General features: G+C 60.6%; 12 non-coding genes across 12 annotated transcripts; all 12 read left to right on the forward strand.

The window, feature by feature from the left end:
* Nucleotides 1–130: 130 nt before the first annotated feature.
* On the forward strand, nucleotides 131–202 carry TRNAD-GUC. Its single transcript has one exon. It is a non-coding gene; the product is annotated as a tRNA-Asp (tRNA).
* Nucleotides 203–1,398: 1,196 nt separating this feature from the next.
* TRNAD-GUC lies at nucleotides 1,399–1,470 on the forward strand. The gene has a single exon. It is a non-coding gene; the product is annotated as a tRNA-Asp (tRNA).
* A 1,195-nt stretch (nucleotides 1,471–2,665) lies between these two features.
* On the forward strand, nucleotides 2,666–2,737 carry TRNAD-GUC. The gene has a single exon. It is a non-coding gene; the product is annotated as a tRNA-Asp (tRNA).
* Nucleotides 2,738–3,933: 1,196 nt separating this feature from the next.
* TRNAD-GUC lies at nucleotides 3,934–4,005 on the forward strand. The gene has a single exon. It is a non-coding gene; the product is annotated as a tRNA-Asp (tRNA).
* A 1,196-nt stretch (nucleotides 4,006–5,201) lies between these two features.
* Nucleotides 5,202–5,273, forward strand: TRNAD-GUC. The gene has a single exon. It is a non-coding gene; the product is annotated as a tRNA-Asp (tRNA).
* Nucleotides 5,274–6,469: 1,196 nt separating this feature from the next.
* On the forward strand, nucleotides 6,470–6,541 carry TRNAD-GUC. Its single transcript has one exon. It is a non-coding gene; the product is annotated as a tRNA-Asp (tRNA).
* A 1,196-nt stretch (nucleotides 6,542–7,737) lies between these two features.
* TRNAD-GUC lies at nucleotides 7,738–7,809 on the forward strand. The gene has a single exon. It is a non-coding gene; the product is annotated as a tRNA-Asp (tRNA).
* A 1,196-nt stretch (nucleotides 7,810–9,005) lies between these two features.
* TRNAD-GUC lies at nucleotides 9,006–9,077 on the forward strand. Its single transcript has one exon. It is a non-coding gene; the product is annotated as a tRNA-Asp (tRNA).
* A 1,196-nt stretch (nucleotides 9,078–10,273) lies between these two features.
* TRNAD-GUC lies at nucleotides 10,274–10,345 on the forward strand. Its single transcript has one exon. It is a non-coding gene; the product is annotated as a tRNA-Asp (tRNA).
* A 1,196-nt stretch (nucleotides 10,346–11,541) lies between these two features.
* On the forward strand, nucleotides 11,542–11,613 carry TRNAD-GUC. The gene has a single exon. It is a non-coding gene; the product is annotated as a tRNA-Asp (tRNA).
* Nucleotides 11,614–12,809: 1,196 nt separating this feature from the next.
* Nucleotides 12,810–12,881, forward strand: TRNAD-GUC. The gene has a single exon. It is a non-coding gene; the product is annotated as a tRNA-Asp (tRNA).
* A 1,196-nt stretch (nucleotides 12,882–14,077) lies between these two features.
* Nucleotides 14,078–14,149, forward strand: TRNAD-GUC. The gene has a single exon. It is a non-coding gene; the product is annotated as a tRNA-Asp (tRNA).
* Nucleotides 14,150–15,202: the final 1,053 nt, after the last annotated feature.

A 15,202-nucleotide genomic window follows, 5' to 3' on the forward strand; every position in this document is an offset into this window, starting at 1 on the left:
CTGCGGCCAAAGGCTTTGGGAAGCAGAAGAGGGCCAGGGGTGTTGTTGCCTGCTGGGGCCCATGCGACGGTGTAGGTGTCCGCTGACCATAGCTGGTGTGTGGGAGCTGGGGCCACTCACCGTGCCCCTTTCCTCGTTAGTATAGTGGTGAGTATCCCCGCCTGTCACGCGGGAGGCCGGGGTTCGATTCCCCGACGGGGAGGCCTACCCCTTTTGAAGGGGGGACCAAGAAAGCCCTGGCCTGCCCACCACATGCCTTGCATTCTCCTTCTACGGACCCTTCCCTTCGCACCCCGCACTGATGACTTTCACCTCCAGAGAGACAATGACCGCGCAACGACAGGCTGGCCCTAGCCAAAGCCTCTCCCTGGCCTGCCGCCCCCGGGCCCAGCTTCGGGGTCTGCACGTGGGGGCACGTTTCCGAGCGGCAAAGGGAAATAGGCTGGCCAGGGGCATGAGGACAATGGCCCAGACAAACGGGGAGGGACTTGGTCCAGGGGTGGAGGAAGACAGAAAAAGGGACAGGCGTGGGATTGGCTTCCTGTCTTTTTTCCTTTGCTCAGGATTTTACCTGTGACTGTAATGGGGAGACTTGAGAAATACCTGTGGCCGCCGGCGAGGTAGGTGGCCGCCCCGAGAGCGCAGAGCTGAGCATTTTTCGCTGGGCTGCTGCCAGCGCCTGGCCGTGATCGTATAGTGGTTAGTACTCTGCGCCGTGGCCGCAGCAACCTCGGTTCGAATCCGGGTCACGGCATTTCTTTTTGGTGGGGAGGGGCTATCCTGCAGCACGCCTCGTGGCTCAGCCTGACGGCGTCCGTTTGCAAAGAGAGCCATCAGCCGGTCCTTAGTTTCTGCTTGGGAAAGGAAAGTCCGGGGGGTCCATCGGTCAGAAAAAGAGTACCAGGACTTCCTGCTGGGCGCCAGGGTCCAAAAGCAGCGCATTCCCTCCTGGAAAGGGCTGTGTTTGGAATGTCCGTCCAGTGCGCGTTGAAGGGAAGGATCTGCGTGCCTGGGAAGCTGCGTCCCTCCAGAGGCGCTTGAGAAGCCAAAGGGGCCGTGGGTGAGTTTGTGATGAGGTGAGTGTGAAGTGTGGAAGGGGGAGGGTGGCAAGAGGAGGTTTTTTTGAGGAAAATGAGTGCTGCTGAGCTGGTAGGTGAGGGCAAGGTCCCAGGCGGGTGTTGTGTGAGGAGCTGTGTAGGCCCGAAAAGGCGTCCTGCTGGGCAAGGGCAGGTGAGGAGGGCCAGGGCTTTTCCCAGGGCTGTTTGTTGCTGCGGCCAAAGGCTTTGGGAAGCAGAAGAGGGCCAGGGGTGTTGTTGCCTGCTGGGGCCCATGCGACGGTGTAGGTGTACGCTGACCATAGCTGGTGTGTGGGAGCTGGGGCCACTCACCGTGCCCCTTTCCTCGTTAGTATAGTGGTGAGTATCCCCGCCTGTCACGCGGGAGGCCGGGGTTCGATTCCCCGACGGGGAGGCTGACCCCTTTTGAAGGGGGGACCAAGAAAGCCCTGGCCTGCCCACCACATGCCTTGCATTCTCCTTCTACGGACCCTTCCCTTCGCACCCCGCACTGATGACTTTCACCTCCAGAGAGACAATGACCGCGCAACAACAGGCTGGCCCTAGCCAAAGCCTCTCCCTGGCCTGCCGCCCCCGGGCCCAGCTTCGGGGTCTGCACGTGGGGGCACGTTTCCGAGCGGCAAAGGGAAATAGGCTGGCCAGGGGCATGAGGACAATGGCCCAGACAAACGGGGAGGGACTTGGTCCAGGGGTGGAGGAAGACAGAAAAAGGGACAGGCGTGGATTGGCTTCCTGTCTTTTTTCCTTTGCTCAGGATTTTACCTGTGACTGTAATGGGGAGACTTGAGAAATACCTGTGGCCGCCGGCGAGGTAGGTGGCCGCCCCGAGAGCGCAGAGCTGAGCATTTTTCGCTGGGCTGCTGCCAGCGCCTGGCCGTGATCGTATAGTGGTTAGTACTCTGCGCCGTGGCCGCAGCAACCTCGGTTCGAATCCGGGTCACGGCATTTCTTTTTGGTGGGGAGGGGCTATCCTGCAGCACGCCTCGTGGCTCAGCCTGACGGCGTCCGTTTGCAAAGAGAGCCATCAGCCGGTCCTTAGTTTCTGCTTGGGAAAGGAAAGTCCGGGGGGTCCATCGGTCAGAAAAAGAGTACCAGGACTTCCTGCTGGGCGCCAGGGTCCAAAAGCAGCGCATTCCCTCCTGGAAAGGGCTGTGTTTGGAATGTCCGTCCAGTGCGCGTTGAAGGGAAGGATCTGCGTGCCTGGGAAGCTGCGTCCCTCCAGAGGCGCTTGAGAAGCCAAAGGGGCCGTGGGTGAGTTTGTGATGAGGTGAGTGTGAAGTGTGGAAGGGGGAGGGTGGCAAGAGGAGGTTTTTTTGAGGAAAATGAGTGCTGCTGAGCTGGTAGGTGAGGGCAAGGTCCCAGGCGGGTGTTGTGTGAGGAGCTGTGTAGGCCCGAAAAGGCATCCTGCTGGGCAAGGGCAGGTGAGGAGGGCCAGGGCTTTTCCCAGGGCTGTTTGTTGCTGCGGCCAAAGGCTTTGGGAAGCAGAAGAGGGCCAGGGGTGTTGTTGCCTGCTGGGGCCCATGCGACGGTGTAGGTGTCCGCTGACCATAGCTGGTGTGTGGGAGCTGGGGCCACTCACCGTGCCCCTTTCCTCGTTAGTATAGTGGTGAGTATCCCCGCCTGTCACGCGGGAGGCCGGGGTTCGATTCCCCGACGGGGAGGCTGACCCCTTTTGAAGGGGGGACCAAGAAAGCCCTGGCCTGCCCACCACATGCCTTGCATTCTCCTTCTACGGACCCTTCCCTTCGCACCCCGCACTGATGACTTTCACCTCCAGAGAGACAATGACCGCGCAACGACAGGCTGGCCCTAGCCAAAGCCTCTCCCTGGCCTGCCGCCCCCGGGCCCAGCTTCGGGGTCTGCACGTGGGGGCACGTTTCCGAGCGGCAAAGGGAAATAGGCTGGCCAGGGGCATGAGGACAATGGCCCAGACAAACGGGGAGGGACTTGGTCCAGGGGTGGAGGAAGACAGAAAAAGGGACAGGCGTGGGATTGGCTTCCTGTCTTTTTTCCTTTGCTCAGGATTTTACCTGTGACTGTAATGGGGAGACTTGAGAAATACCTGTGGCCGCCGGCGAGGTAGGTGGCCGCCCCGAGAGCGCAGAGCTGAGCATTTTTCGCTGGGCTGCTGCCAGCGCCTGGCCGTGATCGTATAGTGGTTAGTACTCTGCGCCGTGGCCGCAGCAACCTCGGTTCGAATCCGGGTCACGGCATTTCTTTTTGGTGGGGAGGGGCTATCCTGCAGCACGCCTCGTGGCTCAGCCTGACGGCGTCCGTTTGCAAAGAGAGCCATCAGCCGGTCCTTAGTTTCTGCTTGGGAAAGGAAAGTCCGGGGGGTCCATCGGTCAGAAAAAGAGTACCAGGACTTCCTGCTGGGCGCCAGGGTCCAAAAGCAGCGCATTCCCTCCTGGAAAGGGCTGTGTTTGGAATGTCCGTCCAGTGCGCGTTGAAGGGAAGGATCTGCGTGCCTGGGAAGCTGCGTCCCTCCAGAGGCGCTTGAGAAGCCAAAGGGGCCGTGGGTGAGTTTGTGATGAGGTGAGTGTGAAGTGTGGAAGGGGGAGGGTGGCAAGAGGAGGTTTTTTTGAGGAAAATGGGTGCTGCTGAGCTGGTAGGTGAGGGCAAGGTCCCAGGCGGGTGTTGTGTGAGGAGCTGTGTAGGCCCGAAAAGGCGTCCTGCTGGGCAAGGGCAGGTGAGGAGGGCCAGGGCTTTTCCCAGGGCTGTTTGTTGCTGCGGCCAAAGGCTTTGGGAAGCAGAAGAGGGCCAGGGGTGTTGTTGCCTGCTGGGGCCCATGCGACGGTGTAGGTGTCCGCTGACCATAGCTGGTGTGTGGGAGCTGGGGCCACTCACCGTGCCCCTTTCCTCGTTAGTATAGTGGTGAGTATCCCCGCCTGTCACGCGGGAGGCCGGGGTTCGATTCCCCGACGGGGAGGCCTACCCCTTTTGAAGGGGGGACCAAGAAAGCCCTGGCCTGCCCACCACATGCCTTGCATTCTCCTTCTACGGACCCTTCCCTTCGCACCCCGCACTGATGACTTTCACCTCCAGAGAGACAATGACCGCGCAACGACAGGCTGGCCCTAGCCAAAGCCTCTCCCTGGCCTGCCGCCCCCGGGCCCAGCTTCGGGGTCTGCACGTGGGGGCACGTTTCCGAGCGGCAAAGGGAAATAGGCTGGCCAGGGGCATGAGGACAATGGCCCAGACAAACGGGGAGGGACTTGGTCCAGGGGTGGAGGAAGACAGAAAAAGGGACAGGCGTGGGATTGGCTTCCTGTCTTTTTTCCTTTGCTCAGGATTTTACCTGTGACTGTAATGGGGAGACTTGAGAAATACCTGTGGCCGCCGGCGAGGTAGGTGGCCGCCCCGAGAGCGCAGAGCTGAGCATTTTTCGCTGGGCTGCTGCCAGCGCCTGGCCGTGATCGTATAGTGGTTAGTACTCTGCGCCGTGGCCGCAGCAACCTCGGTTCGAATCCGGGTCACGGCATTTCTTTTTGGTGGGGAGGGGCTATCCTGCAGCACGCCTCGTGGCTCAGCCTGACGGCGTCCGTTTGCAAAGAGAGCCATCAGCCGGTCCTTAGTTTCTGCTTGGGAAAGGAAAGTCCGGGGGGTCCATCGGTCAGAAAAAGAGTACCAGGACTTCCTGCTGGGCGCCAGGGTCCAAAAGCAGCGCATTCCCTCCTGGAAAGGGCTGTGTTTGGAATGTCCGTCCAGTGCGCGTTGAAGGGAAGGATCTGCGTGCCTGGGAAGCTGCGTCCCTCCAGAGGCGCTTGAGAAGCCAAAGGGGCCGTGGGTGAGTTTGTGATGAGGTGAGTGTGAAGTGTGGAAGGGGGAGGGTGGCAAGAGGAGGTTTTTTTGAGGAAAATGGGTGCTGCTGAGCTGGTAGGTGAGGGCAAGGTCCCAGGCGGGTGTTGTGTGAGGAGCTGTGTAGGCCCGAAAAGGCGTCCTGCTGGGCAAGGGCAGGTGAGGAGGGCCAGGGCTTTTCCCAGGGCTGTTTGTTGCTGCGGCCAAAGGCTTTGGGAAGCAGAAGAGGGCCAGGGGTGTTGTTGCCTGCTGGGGCCCATGCGACGGTGTAGGTGTCCGCTGACCATAGCTGGTGTGTGGGAGCTGGGGCCACTCACCGTGCCCCTTTCCTCGTTAGTATAGTGGTGAGTATCCCCGCCTGTCACGCGGGAGGCCGGGGTTCGATTCCCCGACGGGGAGGCCTACCCCTTTTGAAGGGGGGACCAAGAAAGCCCTGGCCTGCCCACCACATGCCTTGCATTCTCCTTCTACGGACCCTTCCCTTCGCACCCCGCACTGATGACTTTCACCTCCAGAGAGACAATGACCGCGCAACGACAGGCTGGCCCTAGCCAAAGCCTCTCCCTGGCCTGCCGCCCCCGGGCCCAGCTTCGGGGTCTGCACGTGGGGGCACGTTTCCGAGCGGCAAAGGGAAATAGGCTGGCCAGGGGCATGAGGACAATGGCCCAGACAAACGGGGAGGGACTTGGTCCAGGGGTGGAGGAAGACAGAAAAAGGGACAGGCGTGGGATTGGCTTCCTGTCTTTTTTCCTTTGCTCAGGATTTTACCTGTGACTGTAATGGGGAGACTTGAGAAATACCTGTGGCCGCCGGCGAGGTAGGTGGCCGCCCCGAGAGCGCAGAGCTGAGCATTTTTCGCTGGGCTGCTGCCAGCGCCTGGCCGTGATCGTATAGTGGTTAGTACTCTGCGCCGTGGCCGCAGCAACCTCGGTTCGAATCCGGGTCACGGCATTTCTTTTTGGTGGGGAGGGGCTATCCTGCAGCACGCCTCGTGGCTCAGCCTGACGGCGTCCGTTTGCAAAGAGAGCCATCAGCCGGTCCTTAGTTTCTGCTTGGGAAAGGAAAGTCCGGGGGGTCCATCGGTCAGAAAAAGAGTACCAGGACTTCCTGCTGGGCGCCAGGGTCCAAAAGCAGCGCATTCCCTCCTGGAAAGGGCTGTGTTTGGAATGTCCGTCCAGTGCGCGTTGAAGGGAAGGATCTGCGTGCCTGGGAAGCTGCGTCCCTCCAGAGGCGCTTGAGAAGCCAAAGGGGCCGTGGGTGAGTTTGTGATGAGGTGAGTGTGAAGTGTGGAAGGGGGAGGGTGGCAAGAGGAGGTTTTTTTGAGGAAAATGAGTGCTGCTGAGCTGGTAGGTGAGGGCAAGGTCCCAGGCGGGTGTTGTGTGAGGAGCTGTGTAGGCCCGAAAAGGCGTCCTGCTGGGCAAGGGCAGGTGAGGAGGGCCAGGGCTTTTCCCAGGGCTGTTTGTTGCTGCGGCCAAAGGCTTTGGGAAGCAGAAGAGGGCCAGGGGTGTTGTTGCCTGCTGGGGCCCATGCGACGGTGTAGGTGTCCGCTGACCATAGCTGGTGTGTGGGAGCTGGGGCCACTCACCGTGCCCCTTTCCTCGTTAGTATAGTGGTGAGTATCCCCGCCTGTCACGCGGGAGGCCGGGGTTCGATTCCCCGACGGGGAGGCTGACCCCTTTTGAAGGGGGGCCCAGAAAGCCCTGGCCTGCCCACCACATGCCTTGCATTCTCCTTCTACGGACCCTTCCCTTCGCACCCCGCACTGATGACTTTCACCTCCAGAGAGACAATGACCGCGCAACGACAGGCTGGCCCTAGCCAAAGCCTCTCCCTGGCCTGCCGCCCCCGGGCCCAGCTTCGGGGTCTGCACGTGGGGGCACGTTTCCGAGCGGCAAAGGGAAATAGGCTGGCCAGGGGCATGAGGACAATGGCCCAGACAAACGGGGAGGGACTTGGTCCAGGGGTGGAGGAAGACAGAAAAAGGGACAGGCGTGGGATTGGCTTCCTGTCTTTTTTTCCTTTGCTCAGGATTTTACCTGTGACTGTAATGGGGAGACTTGAGAAATACCTGTGGCCGCCGGCGAGGTAGGTGGCCGCCCCGAGAGCGCAGAGCTGAGCATTTTTCGCTGGGCTGCTGCCAGCGCCTGGCCGTGATCGTATAGTGGTTAGTACTCTGCGCCGTGGCCGCAGCAACCTCGGTTCGAATCCGGGTCACGGCATTTCTTTTTGGTGGGGAGGGGCTATCCTGCAGCACGCCTCGTGGCTCAGCCTGACGGCGTCCGTTTGCAAAGAGAGCCATCAGCCGGTCCTTAGTTTCTGCTTGGGAAAGGAAAGTCCGGGGGGTCCATCGGTCAGAAAAAGAGTACCAGGACTTCCTGCTGGGCGCCAGGGTCCAAAAGCAGCGCATTCCCTCCTGGAAAGGGCTGTGTTTGGAATGTCCGTCCAGTGCGCGTTGAAGGGAAGGATCTGCGTGCCTGGGAAGCTGCGTCCCTCCAGAGGCGCTTGAGAAGCCAAAGGGGCCGTGGGTGAGTTTGTGATGAGGTGAGTGTGAAGTGTGGAAGGGGGAGGGTGGCAAGAGGAGGTTTTTTTGAGGAAAATGGGTGCTGCTGAGCTGGTAGGTGAGGGCAAGGTCCCAGGCGGGTGTTGTGTGAGGAGCTGTGTAGGCCCGAAAAGGCGTCCTGCTGGGCAAGGGCAGGTGAGGAGGGCCAGGGCTTTTCCCAGGGCTGTTTGTTGCTGCGGCCAAAGGCTTTGGGAAGCAGAAGAGGGCCAGGGGTGTTGTTGCCTGCTGGGGCCCATGCGACGGTGTAGGTGTACGCTGACCATAGCTGGTGTGTGGGAGCTGGGGCCACTCACCATGCCCCTTTCCTCGTTAGTATAGTGGTGAGTATCCCCGCCTGTCACGCGGGAGGCCGGGGTTCGATTCCCCGACGGGGAGGCCTACCCCTTTTGAAGGGGGGACCAAGAAAGCCCTGGCCTGCCCACCACATGCCTTGCATTCTCCTTCTACGGACCCTTCCCTTCGCACCCCGCACTGATGACTTTCACCTCCAGAGAGACAATGACCGCGCAACGACAGGCTGGCCCTAGCCAAAGCCTCTCCCTGGCCTGCCGCCCCCGGGCCCAGCTTCGGGGTCTGCACGTGGGGGCACGTTTCCGAGCGGCAAAGGGAAATAGGCTGGCCAGGGGCATGAGGACAATGGCCCAGACAAACGGGGAGGGACTTGGTCCAGGGGTGGAGGAAGACAGAAAAAGGGACAGGCGTGGGATTGGCTTCCTGTCTTTTTTCCTTTGCTCAGGATTTTACCTGTGACTGTAATGGGGAGACTTGAGAAATACCTGTGGCCGCCGGCGAGGTAGGTGGCCGCCCCGAGAGCGCAGAGCTGAGCATTTTTCGCTGGGCTGCTGCCAGCGCCTGGCCGTGATCGTATAGTGGTTAGTACTCTGCGCCGTGGCCGCAGCAACCTCGGTTCGAATCCGGGTCACGGCATTTCTTTTTGGTGGGGAGGGGCTATCCTGCAGCACGCCTCGTGGCTCAGCCTGACGGCGTCCGTTTGCAAAGAGAGCCATCAGCCGGTCCTTAGTTTCTGCTTGGGAAAGGAAAGTCCGGGGGGTCCATCGGTCAGAAAAAGAGTACCAGGACTTCCTGCTGGGCGCCAGGGTCCAAAAGCAGCGCATTCCCTCCTGGAAAGGGCTATGTTTGGAATGTCCGTCCAGTGCGCGTTGAAGGGAAGGATCTGCGTGCCTGGGAAGCTGCGTCCCTCCAGAGGCGCTTGAGAAGCCAAAGGGGCCGTGGGTGAGTTTGTGATGAGGTGAGTGTGAAGTGTGGAAGGGGGAGGGTGGCAAGAGGAGGTTTTTTTGAGGAAAATGAGTGCTGCTGAGCTGGTAGGTGAGGGCAAGGTCCCAGGCGGGTGTTGTGTGAGGAGCTGTGTAGGCCCGAAAAGGCGTCCTGCTGGGCAAGGGCAGGTGAGGAGGGCCAGGGCTTTTCCCAGGGCTGTTTGTTGCTGCGGCCAAAGGCTTTGGGAAGCAGAAGAGGGCCAGGGGTGTTGTTGCCTGCTGGGGCCCATGCGACGGTGTAGGTGTCCGCTGACCATAGCTGGTGTGTGGGAGCTGGGGCCACTCACCGTGCCCCTTTCCTCGTTAGTATAGTGGTGAGTATCCCCGCCTGTCACGCGGGAGGCCAGGGTTCGATTCCCCGACGGGGAGGCTGACCCCTTTTGAAGGGGGGACCAAGAAAGCCCTGGCCTGCCCACCACATGCCTTGCATTCTCCTTCTACGGACCCTTCCCTTCGCACCCCGCACTGATGACTTTCACCTCCAGAGAGACAATGACCGCGCAACGACAGGCTGGCCCTAGCCAAAGCCTCTCCCTGGCCTGCCGCCCCCGGGCCCAGCTTCGGGGTCTGCACGTGGGGGCACGTTTCCGAGCGGCAAAGGGAAATAGGCTGGCCAGGGGCATGAGGACAATGGCCCAGACAAACGGGGAGGGACTTGGTCCAGGGGTGGAGGAAGACAGAAAAAGGGACAGGCGTGGGATTGGCTTCCTGTCTTTTTTCCTTTGCTCAGGATTTTACCTGTGACTGTAATGGGGAGACTTGAGAAATACCTGTGGCCGCCGGCGAGGTAGGTGGCCGCCCCGAGAGCGCAGAGCTGAGCATTTTTCGCTGGGCTGCTGCCAGCGCCTGGCCGTGATCGTATAGTGGTTAGTACTCTGCGCCGTGGCCGCAGCAACCTCGGTTCGAATCCGGGTCACGGCATTTCTTTTTGGTGGGGAGGGGCTATCCTGCAGCACGCCTCGTGGCTCAGCCTGACGGCGTCCGTTTGCAAAGAGAGCCATCAGCCGGTCCTTAGTTTCTGCTTGGGAAAGGAAAGTCCGGGGGGTCCATCGGTCAGAAAAAGAGTACCAGGACTTCCTGCTGGGCGCCAGGGTCCAAAAGCAGCGCATTCCCTCCTGGAAAGGGCTGTGTTTGGAATGTCCGTCCAGTGCGCGTTGAAGGGAAGGATCTGCGTGCCTGGGAAGCTGCGTCCCTCCAGAGGCGCTTGAGAAGCCAAAGGGGCCGTGGGTGAGTTTGTGATGAGGTGAGTGTGAAGTGTGGAAGGGGGAGGGTGGCAAGAGGAGGTTTTTTTGAGGAAAATGGGTGCTGCTGAGCTGGTAGGTGAGGGCAAGGTCCCAGGCGGGTGTTGTGTGAGGAGCTGTGTAGGCCCGAAAAGGCGTCCTGCTGGGCAAGGGCAGGTGAGGAGGGCCAGGGCTTTTCCCAGGGCTGTTTGTTGCTGCGGCCAAAGGCTTTGGGAAGCAGAAGAGGGCCAGGGGTGTTGTTGCCTGCTGGGGCCCATGCGACGGTGTAGGTGTACGCTGACCATAGCTGGTGTGTGGGAGCTGGGGCCACTCACCATGCCCCTTTCCTCGTTAGTATAGTGGTGAGTATCCCCGCCTGTCACGCGGGAGGCCGGGGTTCGATTCCCCGACGGGGAGGCCTACCCCTTTTGAAGGGGGGACCAAGAAAGCCCTGGCCTGCCCACCACATGCCTTGCATTCTCCTTCTACGGACCCTTCCCTTCGCACCCCGCACTGATGACTTTCACCTCCAGAGAGACAATGACCGCGCAACGACAGGCTGGCCCTAGCCAAAGCCTCTCCCTGGCCTGCCGCCCCCGGGCCCAGCTTCGGGGTCTGCACGTGGGGGCACGTTTCCGAGCGGCAAAGGGAAATAGGCTGGCCAGGGGCATGAGGACAATGGCCCAGACAAACGGGGAGGGACTTGGTCCAGGGGTGGAGGAAGACAGAAAAAGGGACAGGCGTGGGATTGGCTTCCTGTCTTTTTTCCTTTGCTCAGGATTTTACCTGTGACTGTAATGGGGAGACTTGAGAAATACCTGTGGCCGCCGGCGAGGTAGGTGGCCGCCCCGAGAGCGCAGAGCTGAGCATTTTTCGCTGGGCTGCTGCCAGCGCCTGGCCGTGATCGTATAGTGGTTAGTACTCTGCGCCGTGGCCGCAGCAACCTCGGTTCGAATCCGGGTCACGGCATTTCTTTTTGGTGGGGAGGGGCTATCCTGCAGCACGCCTCGTGGCTCAGCCTGACGGCGTCCGTTTGCAAAGAGAGCCATCAGCCGGTCCTTAGTTTCTGCTTGGGAAAGGAAAGTCCGGGGGGTCCATCGGTCAGAAAAAGAGTACCAGGACTTCCTGCTGGGCGCCAGGGTCCAAAAGCAGCGCATTCCCTCCTGGAAAGGGCTGTGTTTGGAATGTCCGTCCAGTGCGCGTTGAAGGGAAGGATCTGCGTGCCTGGGAAGCTGCGTCCCTCCAGAGGCGCTTGAGAAGCCAAAGGGGCCGTGGGTGAGTTTGTGATGAGGTGAGTGTGAAGTGTGGAAGGGGGAGGGTGGCAAGAGGAGGTTTTTTTGAGGAAAATGGGTGCTGCTGAGCTGGTAGGTGAGGGCAAGGTCCCAGGCGGGTGTTGTGTGAGGAGCTGTGTAGGCCCGAAAAGGCGTCCTGCTGGGCAAGGGCAGGTGAGGAGGGCCAGGGCTTTTCCCAGGGCTGTTTGTTGCTGCGGCCAAAGGCTTTGGGAAGCAGAAGAGGGCCAGGGGTGTTGTTGCCTGCTGGGGCCCATGCGACGGTGTAGGTGTACGCTGACCATAGCTGGTGTGTGGGAGCTGGGGCCACTCACCATGCCCCTTTCCTCGTTAGTATAGTGGTGAGTATCCCCGCCTGTCACGCGGGAGGCCGGGGTTCGATTCCCCGACGGGGAGGCCTACCCCTTTTGAAGGGGGGACCAAGAAAGCCCTGGCCTGCCCACCACATGCCTTGCATTCTCCTTCTACGGACCCTTCCCTTCGCACCCCGCACTGATGACTTTCACCTCCAGAGAGACAATGACCGCGCAACGACAGGCTGGCCCTAGCCAAAGCCTCTCCCTGGCCTGCCGCCCCCGGGCCCAGCTTCGGGGTCTGCACGTGGGGGCACGTTTCCGAGCGGCAAAGGGAAATAGGCTGGCCAGGGGCATGAGGACAATGGCCCAGACAAACGGGGAGGGACTTGGTCCAGGGGTGGAGGAAGACAGAAAAAGGGACAGGCGTGGGATTGGCTTCCTGTCTTTTTTCCTTTGCTCAGGATTTTACCTGTGACTGTAATGGGGAGACTTGAGAAATACCTGTGGCCGCCGGCGAGGTAGGTGGCCGCCCCGAGAGCGCAGAGCTGAGCATTTTTCGCTGGGCTGCTGCCAGCGCCTGGCCGTGATCGTATAGTGGTTAGTACTCTGCGCCGTGGCCGCAGCAACCTCGGTTCGAATCCGGGTCACGGCATTTCTTTTTGGTGGGGAGGGGCTATCCTGCAGCACGCCTCGTGGCTCAGCCTGACGGCGTCCGTTTGCAAAGAGAGCCATCAGCCGGTCCTTAGTTTCTGCTTGGGAAAGGAAAGTCCGGGGGGTCCATCGGTCAGAAAAAGAGTACCAGGACTTCCTGCTGGGCGCCAGGGTCCAAAAGCAGCGCATTCCCTCCTGGAAAGGGCTGTGTTTGGAATGTCCGTCCAGTGCGCGTTGAAGGGAAGGATCTGCGTGCCTGGGAAGCTGCGTCCCTCCAGAGGCGCTTGAGAAGCCAAAGGGGCCGTGGGTGAGTTTGTGATGAGGTGAGTGTGAAGTGTGGAAGGGGGAGGGTGGCAAGAGGAGGTTTTTTTGAGGAAAATGAGTGCTGCTGAGCTGGTAGGTGAGGGCAAGGTCCCAGGCGGGTGTTGTGTGAGGAGCTGTGTAGGCCCGAAAAGGCGTCCTGCTGGGCAAGGGCAGGTGAGGAGGGCCAGGGCTTTTCCCAGGGCTGTTTGTTGCTGCGGCCAAAGGCTTTGGGAAGCAGAAGAGGGCCAGGGGTGTTGTTGCCTGCTGGGGCCCATGCGACGGTGTAGGTGTACGCTGACCATAGCTGGTGTGTGGGAGCTGGGGCCACTCACCGTGCCCCTTTCCTCGTTAGTATAGTGGTGAGTATCCCCGCCTGTCACGCGGGAGGCCGGGGTTCGATTCCCCGACGGGGAGGCTGACCCCTTTTGAAGGGGGGACCAAGAAAGCCCTGGCCTGCCCACCACATGCCTTGCATTCTCCTTCTACGGACCCTTCCCTTCGCACCCCGCACTGATGACTTTCACCTCCAGAGAGACAATGACCGCGCAACGACAGGCTGGCCCTAGCCAAAGCCTCTCCCTGGCCTGCCGCCCCCGGGCCCAGCTTCGGGGTCTGCACGTGGGGGCACGTTTCCGAGCGGCAAAGGGAAATAGGCTGGCCAGGGGCATGAGGACAATGGCCCAGACAAACGGGGAGGGACTTGGTCCAGGGGTGGAGGAAGACAGAAAAAGGGACAGGCGTGGGATTGGCTTCCTGTCTTTTTTCCTTTGCTCAGGATTTTACCTGTGACTGTAATGGGGAGACTTGAGAAATACCTGTGGCCGCCGGCGAGGTAGGTGGCCGCCCCGAGAGCGCAGAGCTGAGCATTTTTCGCTGGGCTGCTGCCAGCGCCTGGCCGTGATCGTATAGTGGTTAGTACTCTGCGCCGTGGCCGCAGCAACCTCGGTTCGAATCCGGGTCACGGCATTTCTTTTTGGTGGGGAGGGGCTATCCTGCAGCACGCCTCGTGGCTCAGCCTGACGGCGTCCGTTTGCAAAGAGAGCCATCAGCCGGTCCTTAGTTTCTGCTTGGGAAAGGAAAGTCCGGGGGGTCCATCGGTCAGAAAAAGAGTACCAGGACTTCCTGCTGGGCGCCAGGGTCCAAAAGCAGCGCATTCCCTCCTGGAAAGGGCTGTGTTTGGAATGTCCGTCCAGTGCGCGTTGAAGGGAAGGATCTGCGTGCCTGGGAAGCTGCGTCCCTCCAGAGGCGCTTGAGAAGCCAAAGGGGCCGTGGGTGAGTTTGTGATGAGGTGAGTGTGAAGTGTGGAAGGGGGAGGGTGGCAAGAGGAGGTTTTTTTGAGGAAAATGAGTGCTGCTGAGCTGGTAGGTGAGGGCAAGGTCCCAGGCGGGTGTTGTGTGAGGAGCTGTGTAGGCCCGAAAAGGCGTCCTGCTGGGCAAGGGCAGGTGAGGAGGGCCAGGGCTTTTCCCAGGGCTGTTTGTTGCTGCGGCCAAAGGCTTTGGGAAGCAGAAGAGGGCCAGGGGTGTTGTTGCCTGCTGGGGCCCATGTGACGGTGTAGGTGTCCGCTGACCATAGCTGGTGTGTGGGAGCTGGGGCCACTCACCGTGCCCCTTTCCTCGTTAGTATAGTGGTGAGTATCCCCGCCTGTCACGCGGGAGGCCGGGGTTCGATTCCCCGACGGGGAGGCTGACCCCTTTTGAAGGGGGGACCAAGAAAGCCCTGGCCTGCCCACCACATGCCTTGCATTCTCCTTCTACGGACCCTTCCCTTCGCACCCCGCACTGATGACTTTCACCTCCAGAGAGACAATGACCGCGCAACGACAGGCTGGCCCTAGCCAAAGCCTCTCCCTGGCCTGCCGCCCCCGGGCCCAGCTTCGGGGTCTGCACGTGGGGGCACGTTTCCGAGCGGCAAAGGGAAATAGGCTGGCCAGGGGCATGAGGACAATGGCCCAGACAAACGGGGAGGGACTTGGTCCAGGGGTGGAGGAAGACAGAAAAAGGGACAGGCGTGGGATTGGCTTCCTGTCTTTTTTCCTTTGCTCAGGATTTTACCTGTGACTGTAATGGGGAGACTTGAGAAATACCTGTGGCCGCCGGCGAGGTAGGTGGCCGCCCCGAGAGCGCAGAGCTGAGCATTTTTCGCTGGGCTGCTGCCAGCGCCTGGCCGTGATCGTATAGTGGTTAGTACTCTGCGCCGTGGCCGCAGCAACCTCGGTTCGAATCCGGGTCACGGCATTTCTTTTTGGTGGGGAGGGGCTATCCTGCAGCACGCCTCGTGGCTCAGCCTGACGGCGTCCGTTTGCAAAGAGAGCCATCAGCCGGTCCTTAGTTTCTGCTTGGGAAAGGAAAGTCCGGGGGGTCCATCGGTCAGAAAAAGAGTACCAGGACTTCCTGCTGGGCGCCAGGGTCCAAAAGCAGCGCATTCCCTCCTGGAAAGGGCTGTGTTTGGAATGTCCGTCCAGTGCGCGTTGAAGGGAAGGATCTGCGTGCCTGGGAAGCTGCGTCCCTCCAGAGGCGCTTGAGAAGCCAAAGGGGCCGTGGGTGAGTTTGTGATGAGGTGAGTGTGAAGTGTGGAAGGGGGAGGGTGGCAAGAGGAGGTTTTTTTGAGGAAAATGAGTGCTGCTGAGCTGGTAGGTGAGGGCAAGGTCCCAGGCGGGTGTTGTGTGAGGAGCTGTGTAGGCCCGAAAAGGCGTCCTGCTGGGCAAGGGCAGGTGAGGAGGGCCAGGGCTTTTCCCT

The sequence above is a fragment of the Mauremys mutica genome, chromosome 1 (genome assembly GCF_020497125.1).
Source record: "Mauremys mutica isolate MM-2020 ecotype Southern chromosome 1, ASM2049712v1, whole genome shotgun sequence".
In the NCBI taxonomy this organism is placed as follows: Eukaryota; Metazoa; Chordata; order Testudines; family Geoemydidae; genus Mauremys; species Mauremys mutica.